Source organism: Triturus cristatus, chromosome 3_2, assembly GCF_964204655.1.
Source record: "Triturus cristatus chromosome 3_2, aTriCri1.1, whole genome shotgun sequence".
Classification (NCBI taxonomy): domain Eukaryota; kingdom Metazoa; phylum Chordata; class Amphibia; order Caudata; family Salamandridae; genus Triturus; species Triturus cristatus.
Genome location: NC_140584.1, coordinates 572,578,516 through 572,592,576, shown reverse-complemented (window position 1 = coordinate 572,592,576; position 14,061 = coordinate 572,578,516).

Sequence of the window (14,061 nt, the reverse complement as noted above, 5' to 3'; positions counted from 1 at the left end):
GCGAGTTTAAATAGGGTACAGTGTTGTTACTCTTACGTCATTTACATCATGTTTTTGTACAGGTGAGAGAACTTTTACCATCCCCTAGGTCATCTACCACATAAAGGTGACCTGTAGGTCATAGACATTGTAGACAGACTCAAAACACCTTTCTTCAATTTAGACATAGAAGACATATTCATTGACACTGTCATGAGATCAACTTAAAATCATGATATACAATAACAAACAACTGACTAAAAATAAAAAGCAAGAATTTCGTTAAGTTGTGGATCGAAGAAAACAATGCGGAATGACCACACCTGTTGTATTTTGAGTGCCTACTATACTTTATCTCTGCCTAATGCAATATTAAACATAATAGCAACTCTATACACACGTAGCTGTGTGTGGGTGTGTAGCTATTTAAGCAGTGACTCAGGACAACTGGATGGTGTATAAGTGAGTCCATAAAAAGAAATCAGTCTATCTAAGCACATGGACCTACGTAGGTGTGTTAGTGCTGAGTGTGCAGAATGTGAGGTGATAAGTGCTGCTGAGACTGTGATGTATATACAGCAGGGTTAATGTGTAAGAAGTGACATGAGTGAAAAACTGTAACAAAGTACAGATGTCTAATATATACAGTGTGAGGCATACACGCAGAATGGTGCTCTCCTCTAAATGTCCGAGATAGGATATCCAGACAAACAGAAGCCACCATCCCCACCAACGGCGGGAACGTGTGGAGCAACTCAATCAGACATTGACCGAATTTACAAACCATGTACGAAATAAAGTTGTATCTGTGTAAATACATATAATCAGACTAGATGATCACAGGCAGTAGTCTGGGTTATGTAGGTAATGTGAGTACATACAGCATGCACAAAGCCCAGTATGGTATGGTGATGCATTTTGCATAAATGGGCACTATTTACATAGTGTAATATCGAATCGCTAACTCTAATGTGTGGGATGGACAAAGAATACTATGGTGGCCCGGGGATCTGATTGAAGAGAACGAAACAGAAGAATAGAAAGATAGAAAAGATAGGGGGGAGGGGAGAGAAGAGCTTATAGGGAAGGCAAATGTATGCAGAGGAGAGCCCCTGTCAGAGATATTGGCAGCCACGATAGAAACTCGAACCATCAGTGCATTAATATATATATATATCTTAAAGGTACATATATGCGGAGTCAGGGGTGTAGGAGACACAACATTTGTGGGGGGGACAGGGACAGCCTTGGGGACTTTCAATTGACCCTATACAAATTGCCCATGGTCCGTGAGCTGCAGATTCTGATAAACGTATATAATCATACTTTTGAAGGAAAATAGAAAGGCGGGCATGTAATCACAGTGTGCAAGTTTGTTTTATTGTCATTTACAATGTACCTACATTCTGCAAAGTCATTACATAAAATGTGAAAAAACATGTTTCTGTTTATAAGGGTTCTATGTGTGAAGGGTTTTAAAGAGGTTTTAGGGTTCAGATGTGGGTTAAAAATGAGGATAGTAAGACCAGTAAAGGTGTTTTTAGCATTCAGACGTTGGTAAGGGTACCGGGTACTAAGGGGTTTTAGGGTTCAGTGTTGGGTAGTGATAAATAGTGGTAAGGGTATTTTAGGTTTCAATTGGCAGGTAGAGATAAAAGGAGGTAGGAGGTGTTGGAAATTTGCCCTTTTTGAGGACCACCTCACTTTTCTTTTTGGCCTTTGTGCAGAGCTCTATTGTTACTGGCTATAGAACTCTGTGCACTTTACCCCTGATAACCATTGATAAAATGCTGGTGCTCATTCTTTCAACATGGTAAAATTGGTACACTCTGATTGGAATATTTACCTTATCTATAAGTCCCTAATATATGGTACCCACAGTCTATCTAGGGCCTGTAAGTTAAATGTCACAAGTGAGCTGTAGCACTTACTGTGATAACTACTATAGTGACAGTTTAAAGCATGCTTCCAGGCTTGCCACTGAAGCCTGATTTTGCTGTTTTAAACTGCCAATTTAGCCTGTCAAACTAAACCATTTTAGTAGGCCTAACCCATCCTTTGAAATATTAATAAGTCACTCCTCAGGTAGGCCTTATTGCCCAAAGGGTATGGTACATGGTATTTAAAAGTAGGACATGTAGAAGTTCAGTATTCCATATGCCCTTACAGCGAAAAATCATAAATACTATTTTCTCTGTGGCAAGGCTGGTTGCTTCCATAAAGTAACAAGGGATTACATTATAACACCTTGTAATGCTAATTTCAGATTGGTAATAGCTACAGAAATATTTCAAGGGCTCTTTTTAATAGTTTTAAAAAATCCAATTAAATTGTCAATTTGAAGATTTGCAAACTAGTATGGAAAATGTACGTTTGAACAATTACATTTTGCCTGCCTAAAGCCACTGGAGGCCTTTCTATGAGTATTTAACAGTCACCTGGCAGCTTCGGGGCTACCCTGGAGTGAACAGTGTACTGCTCCCAGGACATCAACAATGAACATTGGGTGTGGGGAAGTATTTTCCTCCACCTTGACAGGAATGTCTGGGGGCTGTGTTCAGTCCCAGGGTGCACTTCAAAGGGGACCTTAATACATATTTGATCAGGGTCCTCCACTGTCACAGGCAAATGTAGCTCACAACTGGGACTGCCTTCCTTTTGTCCTTCTAGTCAGCCAGGCACCAGAGAGCTGCCCCAGAAGTGGCTTAGAGAGGCCACTGGATTGGAGCTGTGAGAATTATCTTTGACATTGGAGTGTCAAATCTTGCTTGAATGTTTACCACAGTATATTCACTACGCACACCCTCAGACCTCAGATCCTAAGTTCAGTGTAGCTGAAGAGTTCAGCCATCTTGAAAAAGCTTAAAGTGGGTAGGGTTAGCCCTGTGACCCTTACATCATTGGTTCGGGCATCACCTGCTATCATTCTCACCCACAAGCTTGAGCCTGGCATTAACATAAATTCTCCAGCAACCCACTTCAGAACACTCCTTGACCTGTGGAAAATCAGAAGAGGGCTGAATCTACTGTCTGAGACCTGAGAAGAGCCCTAAAGGACTGGACCTGCTCACACTTGTACCAAGACAAAGAAGTGGACTCCAAGGGTCATATGGCTGACCTCCTGTTCAAGCTACAGTGATGCAGCAAGCTACAAGAGCCCTTTCCTGCAACTGCCCAGCTGATCAGTGGCACTTCGACCTGGAATGGTCTCTGCCTGTCATGGGGGATTTAGAAGTGTACTCATGTGGTGGATTGGGACCTGAAAGACTAAAGTCAGAAGACAGGACAAACCTCGTAGGTGCATCTGACCTGTGCTCCATTGCGGTCCGCGTCAAAATGCACCTAGGTCCCTATCTATCATGACCTTTGATATTCATTAGCACTTTAAGCTTCGTGGTGCTATTTGACTTAAAACTTTAAAAATCATATCTCCAGTTCTCCTTATTGGGTTTTTGTCATGTGGGTGTATTTTTGTTTATTACATTTTACTCAATTTTTCAAATTTTGGCATTTCTATTGGTTTGCATTACAACTTTATTACTGTTTCAGTAATGCCTAAATACTTGACACATTGCCTCTAACTTAAGCCCATCTGCTCTGTGCAAAAGCTACCAGGGGGTGACCGCAGGTTTAATTAGTGACATGAACTGTGATTATTACATGAGGTGGGTACTTTTTGACAAGGGGGGGTTTAGGGATTAGAAGCAGGTAGCGGTAAAGGGAGGTAAAGCTTTTTGTAGCATACAGGGGCAAGATGTGATAAAGCGTTTTTAGGAATCAGGGATGGGTAAAGGGAGGTAAGGTGTTTTTATGGTTCGGGACTTGTAGAGGTAAACAGAGGAAAGAGGTTTTTAGAGATAAAGGGCAGTACGGTGATTTTATGCTTTAGCAGTGGGTAGAGGTAGAGGAAAGTAAGGAGTATTTAGAGTTCTGTGAGTAGAGGTAACAGGGAGTAAGGGGGTTTTAGGGTTCAGAGGTGGGTAGTGGCAAAAGGCGGAAAGGGTTTTTAGGGGTCATGGGATGAAAAAGTTGAAGGGTGCCAAGGGGATTTTAGGGTTATGGGGTGGGTAGAGTAAAGGGAAGTCAGGGATGTTTAGGGTTCTGGGACAGGTAGAGGGAAAGGGAGGTAAGAGGTTTCTAGGGTTCGGCAGTGGATAGAAGTAAAGTGAGGTGAAGAGTTTTAGGATTCAGAGGTGGGTAGAGGTAAATAGTTTTTAAAGTTCACTGGCGGTAGAGGAAAAGAGCAGTGAGGGGGGTTTAAGGTTCAGGAGAGGGAAGAGGTAAAGGGTGATAATGGAGTTTAGGGTTCAGGAGTGGGTAGAGGTAAAGGGTGATAAGGATTTTCTAGGGGATTTAGGGCCAGGTAAGGTTAAAGGAAGGTAAGGGTTTAGTAGGATGTAGCGGTAAAGAGAGGTAAGGGCTTTTGATGGTTAAGGGTTGGGTAGAGGTTAAGGGAGGGTGAGGATGAGGGATTTTTGAGGCTAAGGGGAGAGAAGAGGTAAGGGGTACCACGGGGTTTTAGGGTGGATAGAGTTAATGGTTTTTGGGTTTCAGGTGCAGGTAGAGGTAAAGAGAGGGTAAAAATGTTTATGGTTCGTGCCGGCAGCGTTAAAAGATGGTAATAGGCAGTGCTTTAAATGGGAACTGCAGGTACTCACTAAATTGAGCTGTGAACAAGGGAGTGGGTTTGGGGCAGAGATAGGATTAGGTCTAGGGAAAAGGGTAAAAAAAAAATTAAATGGATCGAGATTTTAAACAGGCGTTTCTGGTATCTGGAATATTCTTTTTGTATATATTTGTAAAAAAGTGTAAATTTAATATATCTTTCCGATTTTCCATGTGTACGGGTTACCTCAATACATGACACATAAAAAACATTTTGTAATTCTATACCATGCACAGTGACAAATCGTGTTGGCACTTAAGAAAGAAAACTTGACAAATTACATACTATGCGCTCATTCTAACATCTGTAGTTTTCTAATGTATTATCACTAAGATGCCCCAAAACTTCAAACATTACACTGACCATGCTGTCTTTACATAGTTTACTTTACTCCATGACATATACATTGGGGATTATAAACCGTAGGAAAAAGTAAGGTAATACCACTGGTCTTGTCTCTAGAATTAAACAAGGCTCTTTGCAATTAATGGTTCACCCCAACCCATTATTATACAGCACTTGCACCTCCAAGAATAACCTGGGCTGTTTTTTCATTAAGATGAAACGTAAATACATTTACAAACCATCAGCATCACAGCCTCAAACTATATGCCAACAGATGTCTTTTAATGCAAGCAGTAGATTCCAATGAGCAGGAGGGTAGTTTGAACAAAATGCCCAGCTTTAAATGCATGCCTGCAGAGCAGCCCTACTGAGTATCCCATGTATGGCCTATAAACGTGTATGGCTTGTACAAACCTTGACCTGGTTTAGAAATGTTTAACCACTTTAGACCCTACCAGGAAAAAAAGTCTGTTATAACCTTTGCAAAGGGAATGGCCTCTTAGAGCCGAGGGACATTCGATGTGAGCCAGTGCCAACCTCCCTCCCCAAAGAGAAAGGTAGACCCCCCACTGGTGAGATCCGGAGGTCCTGAACTGCTACAAGCTAACCCTGGTGAGTGGGATTCAGAGACAGGACAGGCTGCCTTGATGCAAGGCCTGTGGGACTGGTAGCTATATACCAGCGAAGGTAACTGGAACCAACAGCACCTGCACACGCAAACACGCACAGGAACATACTACGTTCCGACGTACTTACATATCAGTTGATACATTTCTTTTTACAAATAATTATCTTCTCTAATGACTGCACTGCTGTCCCTCGATTGCCACCGGCTCTTCTTTACTGTCACTTTTTCAATCCTTTGCACCTCAGCGATGTCCTGGTGCAGCCTGCTGCAATATCATATTGTCATCGCTTAGGTTTCCTGCAAATAGGGTAAGCAACAGATTCTGCCTCTGAGACCGACATGCTTCTCAGCAGCTGTTCAGCAGCACCTTTATATTCCACTGAGCTAAGCTTGCTTTGCAGCCCGTATGAGTACTGGTACTCTCCTTGGCCAAGAAGAAGTGCCGGTACTCAAGGGGTGAAAATTCAGAAGTGCCTGTACTCAGTACCAGTGAGTAAGGACCCATTTAAAACACTGGTAATAGGGTTCAAGTCTTCAGTGGTGGGTAGCAGTAAAGGGTTTTTAGGGTTCAGATGTGGGTACAACTAAAGGTGGGTAAGGGGTTTTAGGGTTCAAGAGTGCGTAGAAGCAAAAGGAGGTTAGGGGTTTTATGGTTTAGGGCATGGGTACTCACAAACTTTCTCTCGGGGGCCAAATTTACAGTGTGGTTTCTGGCTGAGGGCCGCACCGGTGGGGGCGGGGCCAGTGGGGGAGGGGGCGGGGCTAGAGGGAAAAAAAAACTATGACCATGAGGTTGAACACAGGCCACTGCAGCAGACACCTTCATCTACTGAGCCACCAGACCCAGTATGCACACCTATCTATCTATCTATCTATCTATCTATCTATCTATCTATCTATCACTCTGTCTCCCGCCCTATCTATCTATCTATCTATCTATCTATCTATCTATCTATCTATCTATCTATCTATCTATCTATCTATCTATCTATCTATCTATCTATCTATCTATCTATCTATCTATCTATCTATCTATCACTCTGTCTCCCACCCTATCTATCTATCTATCTATCTATCTATCTATCTATCTATCTATCTATCTATCTATCTATCTATCTATCTATCTATCTATCTATCTATCTATCTATCTATCTATCTCTCACTCTGTCTCCCGCTCTATCTATCTATCTATCTATCTATCTATCTATCTATCTATCTATCTATCTATCTATCTATCTATCTATCTATCTATCTATCTATCTATCTATCTATCTATCTATCACTCTGTCTCCCGCTCTATCTATCTATCACTCTGTCTCCCGCTCTATCTATCTATCTATCTATCTATCTATCTATCTATCTATCTATCTATCTATCTATATCTATCTATCTATCTATCTATCTATCTATCTATCTATCACTCTGTCTCCCGCCCTATCTATCTATCTATCTATCTATCTATCTATCTATCTATCTATCTATCTATCTATCTATCTATCTATCTATCTATCTATCTATCTCTCACTCTGTCTCCCTCCCTCCCTCCTCCGTTCTCCCTCCGTCTCCCTCCTTCTCCCTCCCTCCCTCCCCCTCCCTCTGTCTCCCTCTCTGTCTCCCTGTCTTCCCCCCTCTCCCTGTCTTCCTCCTCTCCCTGTCTTCCTCCTCTCCCTGTCTTCCTCCTCTCCCTCTCTCTCCCTCCCTCTTCCTCCCTCTGTTGCACTCTGTCTTCCTCCCGCTGTCACCTCACCCCCTGCTCTCACTCCCTGCTGCCCTCCATCACCTCACCCTGCTGTCCTCTGTCACCTCACCCCGCGCTGAGACGGCTTCCAGGGAATGCACACGGCCGCCGCACCCAAGTACTTCACAGGTCTTTTAAAGACCATTCACTTGTTAATGAGACTTTGTTGTATTTCACCTCTTCTTAGCGCCCCTGCATCTCCACTCAATGAGATGGGAGATGCAGGGGTGCTAAGAAGAGGTGAAATACAACAAAGCCTCATTAACAAGTAAATGGCCTTTAAAAGAATCGCCCGGCCTCACAGCTCCGCGCTGCTGTAACCGGCGGTGTTCGCTGACAAGCACAGGGCACAGGCACTGTCTGCAAGGTCCGCGGGCCGCCAAGGAAGGCTTGCCGGGCCGCCAACTTTAGGGGGAAAAAGTGGGAGAAGGGGAAAGGGATTTAAATAAAATGGTGGGATTTGGGGGTGTTAAGTACATTACAGTCCCCAAAACAAAGAAAAAAATGGGAAAAAAGAACAGGGGAGTTGGCCGTGCTGGCATGTTAACTAACAATTTATTTCAGATCCACAGCAGATGTTAGCAGCGAGTGTTTATCTTGATGTCTCATCTTGTCAGAGATGGGTGCTTTGGTCATTGCTCTGCGGAAAGTTGATGCCAGATTACCTAAAACAATTGGCCTGATGTTCTTCGACCCATTTTGCTGGGCCCCATTTTAATAAAGTGAAGCTTGAGTTATTCATAAAGCTCTGGTCATCACCTCACCTGTTGATCTGGCTCATGCCTTCTTCTGGGGACAAGCATCACCAGGGCTGAAGCTTCCTCATTGCCCTGCAGGCTCATATTCAAGTTGCAGATAGGGAAGTGCTGAGAAAGGACTGGGCGCCAGTGATCCTTAGCGAGCCAGCCAGCAGATGGTGCATGAAGATCCCAGTCCTTCTCAATAGCCTGTGGAGGATACAGACAGCAACTGCATGTTTTTCCTCCTCTCCCTTTGTTCTCACTGGTGAGGGTTGCAAGCAGCTGTAACAGGACGCTTTGAAGGTGCTCTGTGGGCGGTGGCAGGTCAAGAGCACTGCCTTGATCTGTAGACCTTTCCCTTGCTAACGGCTTGCTAATGGCCATTCAAATAGTTTAGATAAAAGGGGAAATTTCTTATGTCCCCTCGTCACTCCCACTCTTGTCCCCCGTGTCCCCCTCATTCCAAAATCTGGGGGGATACATCCCCCTCGTCCCCCACACTTCCTATGCCCATGTGCGGAGTTAAATATGGTAAACCTATACCTACCTAGATATACACCCTTGTCTATATTTTGTCTATATTTTAGATTTTGATATTTTGGCTACTATATTCTGGTAAGTCAATATTTCCTACTCAATATTTTGTACCTCCTCGTCCATTAGAAATACACAGTCATGTGACATGCAGCTGAACTTTCTTTTTTTAATCAAAGAAAGACCACTTGCAGTATTGCTCTGCAGCCTTACACTTACATGATTACCTCACTCACTTGCACAACAATTGCTGTTCTGTAGTTACATCACTGAAATACAGCCAATCATTTCTTTGGTGGTCCTACATTGCTTAATGGGTGTTGTAGTTCAACATTTGCTTAGTTGCATTTTATCTTAGCAAATAGGGAAGGAAAATCATGAGTTCACTTCTGGAGGAATCAAAAGAAAGAAGGTGGTCCCAGTGATCATGCATTCCATGCGGAAGAGAATTCAAATGACCTATCCACCACGCTTTGCTTTGAAACAAACGTTGCCTTCAGATGCTGTCTGTTTGTATGGTTCCTATTTCATCAAATATTTGAAATCACTTGTCACTTACTCTATGGTCATTTAAGTGGAAGTATATCATAACTGGACATAAGAGGTTATTCGTACCGCACTTTGTGTTCATTGTAGTCTTATTTGACAACTACGATTTTCTGCCCCACACGGACATTTAACAGTAAAAATAGAATATAAAGACTTGTGGTTTGTATGATCACATAATTGTATTGGTTGGCCTTGTTCTGAATGAAAAATTACTTTGATTTTAGGAAAGTTGATTTAAAACATAGGATTCTAACTTGAGTATTTCCCTGTTTTGTGGTGTGTTAGAATCTCTATAAGATTGTTTTTTTTAGTCTTTCAGTACAAATAATCATAACTTTAATCTTTTGTCCTCTCAGAAGGGCTAAGATATGTGGACATGGTAGCAGAGTATTAAACTAATCATCATTAATCAATAGACTCCAGCAGTTTAACACAATGCCTTTCAATATTTCACTCACTGTAGATGATTTCATGCTGCAAATTTCTAGGTTTCATCCTATTATCTACGTTGGAATACGGAACCTGTGACATTTAGAAAGACACAGGTGCAAGATAGAGCTAAATCTTCCTTTGTGTAAACTTTTTTTCGCTAAACCTTTTCCAAAAAATTGGTTGGTGTTCTTGAGACATACTTCCACCTGAGATTATTTTTGGGACGCTCAAATTCTGCCTTTCAGTAACATAGTATGTAAAACACATTTACATTTACCTACAACGAATCGATTGCTGGACTACCTATTGCAAATTTAAATTGTATTCTGTGCTGCATTAAATTGTAGTATCTCCTCTGATGTTGTATTCCAACTTCCAAAAATACCATCAATTTATCAACTTCAATGGAGTGATGTACTAGTTTGGCTAGTTAATAGAATGATTCTCTTAAAATGTACATGAAAGCATTATCATATGATAAAGCCTTCTTAGCTTCTGGGTATTACCTCCAGTTTGCAGGTGAGATTTGTCTTGCAATCTGAGGTAGTTGTAGGTTAACACAATATTCAGTATCTGTAACAACAAAAAATGTATTAGACTTCAGTAATTTTCTTGAAACAGTGACTAGGCAATACACTCAAGATTCTTAGCATGCAATATGGAAGAATACACTTTTGACATCGCGGTGAAACTCTGCTTATCATGTACATTTAAAGGCTTGATTATATTCAGGAAATTGGTAGTGTTTTGGACAAAGATACTGCCTTTCTTTTGAGAGGGTTGAAAGAAGTGATCATTGTAGCTATTCAATTCATTATTCCCAAAGAAAATAGGACTTTTTTCATTAATGATTACAAAATTCTTTATGGAGCACTTTCTAATTTCAATCTTCATAGGTAAACATAAACATTGATAGTGGAACGTAAGTTTAAATTGTGGCAATCTTTTATAGTATCAAGCCAAATTTACCTATAAGCTAGTTATCTTGATTATTCAAAGCTCAGTTAAAGTTATTTCATTTTAAAAGCAATTATCACAATGTCCACTGTTGATTCTCAAGCCAACACATATTTCTGGAAAGTATACCTCACTTCACATCTTCAGGGTCCTTTTCTCATTTGGGGTAATTACTGTGAGCCTGACACAATGACAGCACAATTCTTCATAGAATCTTACAAAAAACATCAACATGTATGGTATTCTCCAGGCAGGAAGAGCTACTTGTGATAGACACCACCTTTATTATTGTAGTGCTGATTATCAAACCCTTGTTAAACACCCTCAATTCACTGGATTGTGGTTTGTGAATGTGTGGATATATTTCTGCTAACATTTATATTAAGATGCAACATACAAACATTATTCCCAGTGATTTGTGAAATGTGTGAGCACTTGACAAGCCCTGTGTTGTTTTTAAAAGAACTAAGTTTCAGCTAGATCACCTAGCTATTCCTTTTTTTATTGACTCCTCACTGGTTCCCTCGCCTTGTCCTTCCACCTTGCCTAAGGAAATGCGGAATTGGTCTCAACTTGATATGAAGGCACTTAATGAGCTGCTTCGGCAGACTACTCCCTCTATTACATCTCAACTGGACTCTGACCAGTTAATAGTTGATCATTGGCTGTCTGAGGCTATTGATTCCATTCTTCCTCTTTCCACTAAATCCCAACCTAGATTGCTTCCTCCCGCTCCATGGTTTACCGACTCCCTTAGAGTGGAAAAAAACAATGTAAAGTTCTGGAGAGGCTGTGGAGAAAGCAATATCAGCCAGAGGCCAAAGCCATCTATTTAGAGGCACTAAAAAAGTATCATGCTTTATGCAGTCAGCTCGCGCCTCTTTTTACATGTTACAATGATGTCCACCCAAAACTGTCGGAAAACATTATTTAATGTTGTGACTTTCTGCATGGGATGCGTTCCTGCCTGCCCCTTCCCTCTCATTTGATCACTGTAATGAACTTGTGCTGTTTTTTCATAACAAAGTCATGGCTATCTATCTTGAGCTTGAGTTGGGTTCCTCTCCTCATGATAATTTCATCTTTCCCACCACTCAACCCTCTGACCAGGTCATAACGGTTCTCCCTGAATTTACGTCTGATGGATCTTGCCTAGTTAAGGCTTGGCCACCAATTGACTTAATTTCCTTGAAAAATGTATGTATTGGGAAACATTGTCTGGCTCCCCACTTGATCCCCTTCCCCCATCTAAGCTCAGATGCCTGGACAAGCCGGCCCTCTAGGTGATTACCAAGTTTCTTAATTCCTCCCTAAAACTGGGCCAGCTGCCTCGTAATTGGAAGCACGCTCTTGTGTTTCTATTGTTGAAAAAGACTAGCTTAGATCCCCTTTGTTGGTCAAATTACAGGCCTATATCTCTCCTCTCCATCTTCTCCAAAATATTGGAAAAACACATTAACTCTCAACTCTCTGTACATGTGATAAATCATAAGCTATTTCAGCCATCACAGTCTGGCTTTCGTCCTGATCACTACCGAATTGGCTCCGTTGGGGGTCACGGAGAACCTAAGGCAGCAGCTTGACCGTGGGGGTACAGCAGCGCTCATCCTTTTGGATTTGAGCGCCGCTTTTGACACGGTCTCCCATTCTATTCTGGTGGATCGCCTTGAAAGCTCTGGCATTGTAGGTGTAGCATTGCAGTGGTTGATTTTGTTTCTAAAGGATTGCTCCTTTCAAGTTTTCTCTCACACTGCTAAATGTAGTCCCATTGCTTTAACATCTGGAGTTCCGCAGGGCTCTATTTAGAGTCCTCTGCTTTTCAATGTCTATGTTCGCCCTTGGCTAGACATTGCAGAAAAATCTGGGTTGACCATCCTCTCATATGCTGACGATACGCGGATTATTTTCTCTTTATCACCAGCTCAATACCAGGATCCTTCCTTACTTAAACTTGGTCTGCGTAACATCTCATTGTGGATGTCCAGATATGCCTGAAGGCTGAATGGTTCTAAGACTGAGGTTCTCATTCTGGGGAACAATCCTGAGCTCTGGGGAGCCAGCCATTGGCCGGTCTCTTTGGGACCCTTACCTACCCCGGTTCCTAAGGTTAAGAACCTGGGGTTTTCCATTGATAGCAAGCTCTCCCTTGTTGCTCAGATCTCGGCAGTCACCTCGGCCTGCTTTGCTGTCCTCAAGTGGCTAAAAAAGATTATTTGGTTAATTCCACCGGCTACTCAGAGGACTGTTCTTCAGGCATTGGTGATCTCCAGACTTGATTATGGAAATATACCATATCTGGGTGCGGACAAGACCTCTGTGCACCGTCTCCAACTCATTCAGAATGTGGCAGCCCGCCTACTTTTTAGGTTGCCTCAGCACACCTCTGCTTCCCCTTTGCTCCATCAACTTCATTGGCTCAGGGTTAGTAAGCATATCGAGTTTAAGGCCCTCTGCTACATGTTTAGAGCTCAGCACGGCCTGGCCCCTGTATACATACTCAATCTTGTTAAGCCTTGCCGACCCTCTCGCAGCCTAAGATCGGCCAATCTCTCTCTTTTCTCCGTTCCCAGAGTTCAGCTGACTCATATGGGCGGCCGTTCGTTTTCCTTCCTGGGATCTAAACTATGGAATTTCCTTGCGCTAGAACTCAGGAATTGTCAATCTCTCCTTGTTTTCCGAAAAAAGCTAAACATTCCTTTTTAGTCAGGCCTAATGCCATTTGAGCCCCTTCCTCGCTAGTCCCGCTTCGGCGCTGGGAAACCCTGTTGGGTAGCGGTGCGCTTTATAAATCTTTTAAATAAATAAGTTGACTTCTGGTGAAGAAAATGGTTCCAGAAGAGTTTATTTTTAACCATTCATATTGACCCATGCAAAAACGTACTGAAAAGTAATAATTGCCACTTATATTAACAGATTTCTTAACTTAGTACCCTTACAAATATCAATAGAAAGTTTGAAGTCACTCTCCAAAAACAATGTTAAGGTTAATTTAAGAAAAAAGAATTAAAATTAATATACTTTGAAATTAGAAAGTTAGTACTGCTATAAATATCGGAAAAGGGTTTAAAGCTGCTTTACAGAAAAAATGTAAAGGTTGATTTAAGAAGAAGGTGGAATGAAAATAAACTTATTTTGAACTTGTGAAAATGTGCATTGTTTTATAGGCACTCAGTCCATATAAGGTTTAGGTGCCAGTAAACATTGACCATATGTCAGTGCTGTAATATAAAAATACCTTTGTAGCAGCTTGGGATGGTGTGCATATTTTTTCTGCCCATAAAAGGTGTGTAAATGTTTAAAAATTAAACAGCATCCATGCAACCCTTCTGTCAGTATGTGTTTCATTCCTATGCAAACTTTTGGCCGGTCTCAGTATCACCCTCATATCTGCACCATACCAGGAAGTTTTAGTTACATTTGTCAATAAAACCCTAGAGAAATGTATATGTATTTTCCAGAGATTTCGGGGCATATTTACAAGGGCCATATCTCC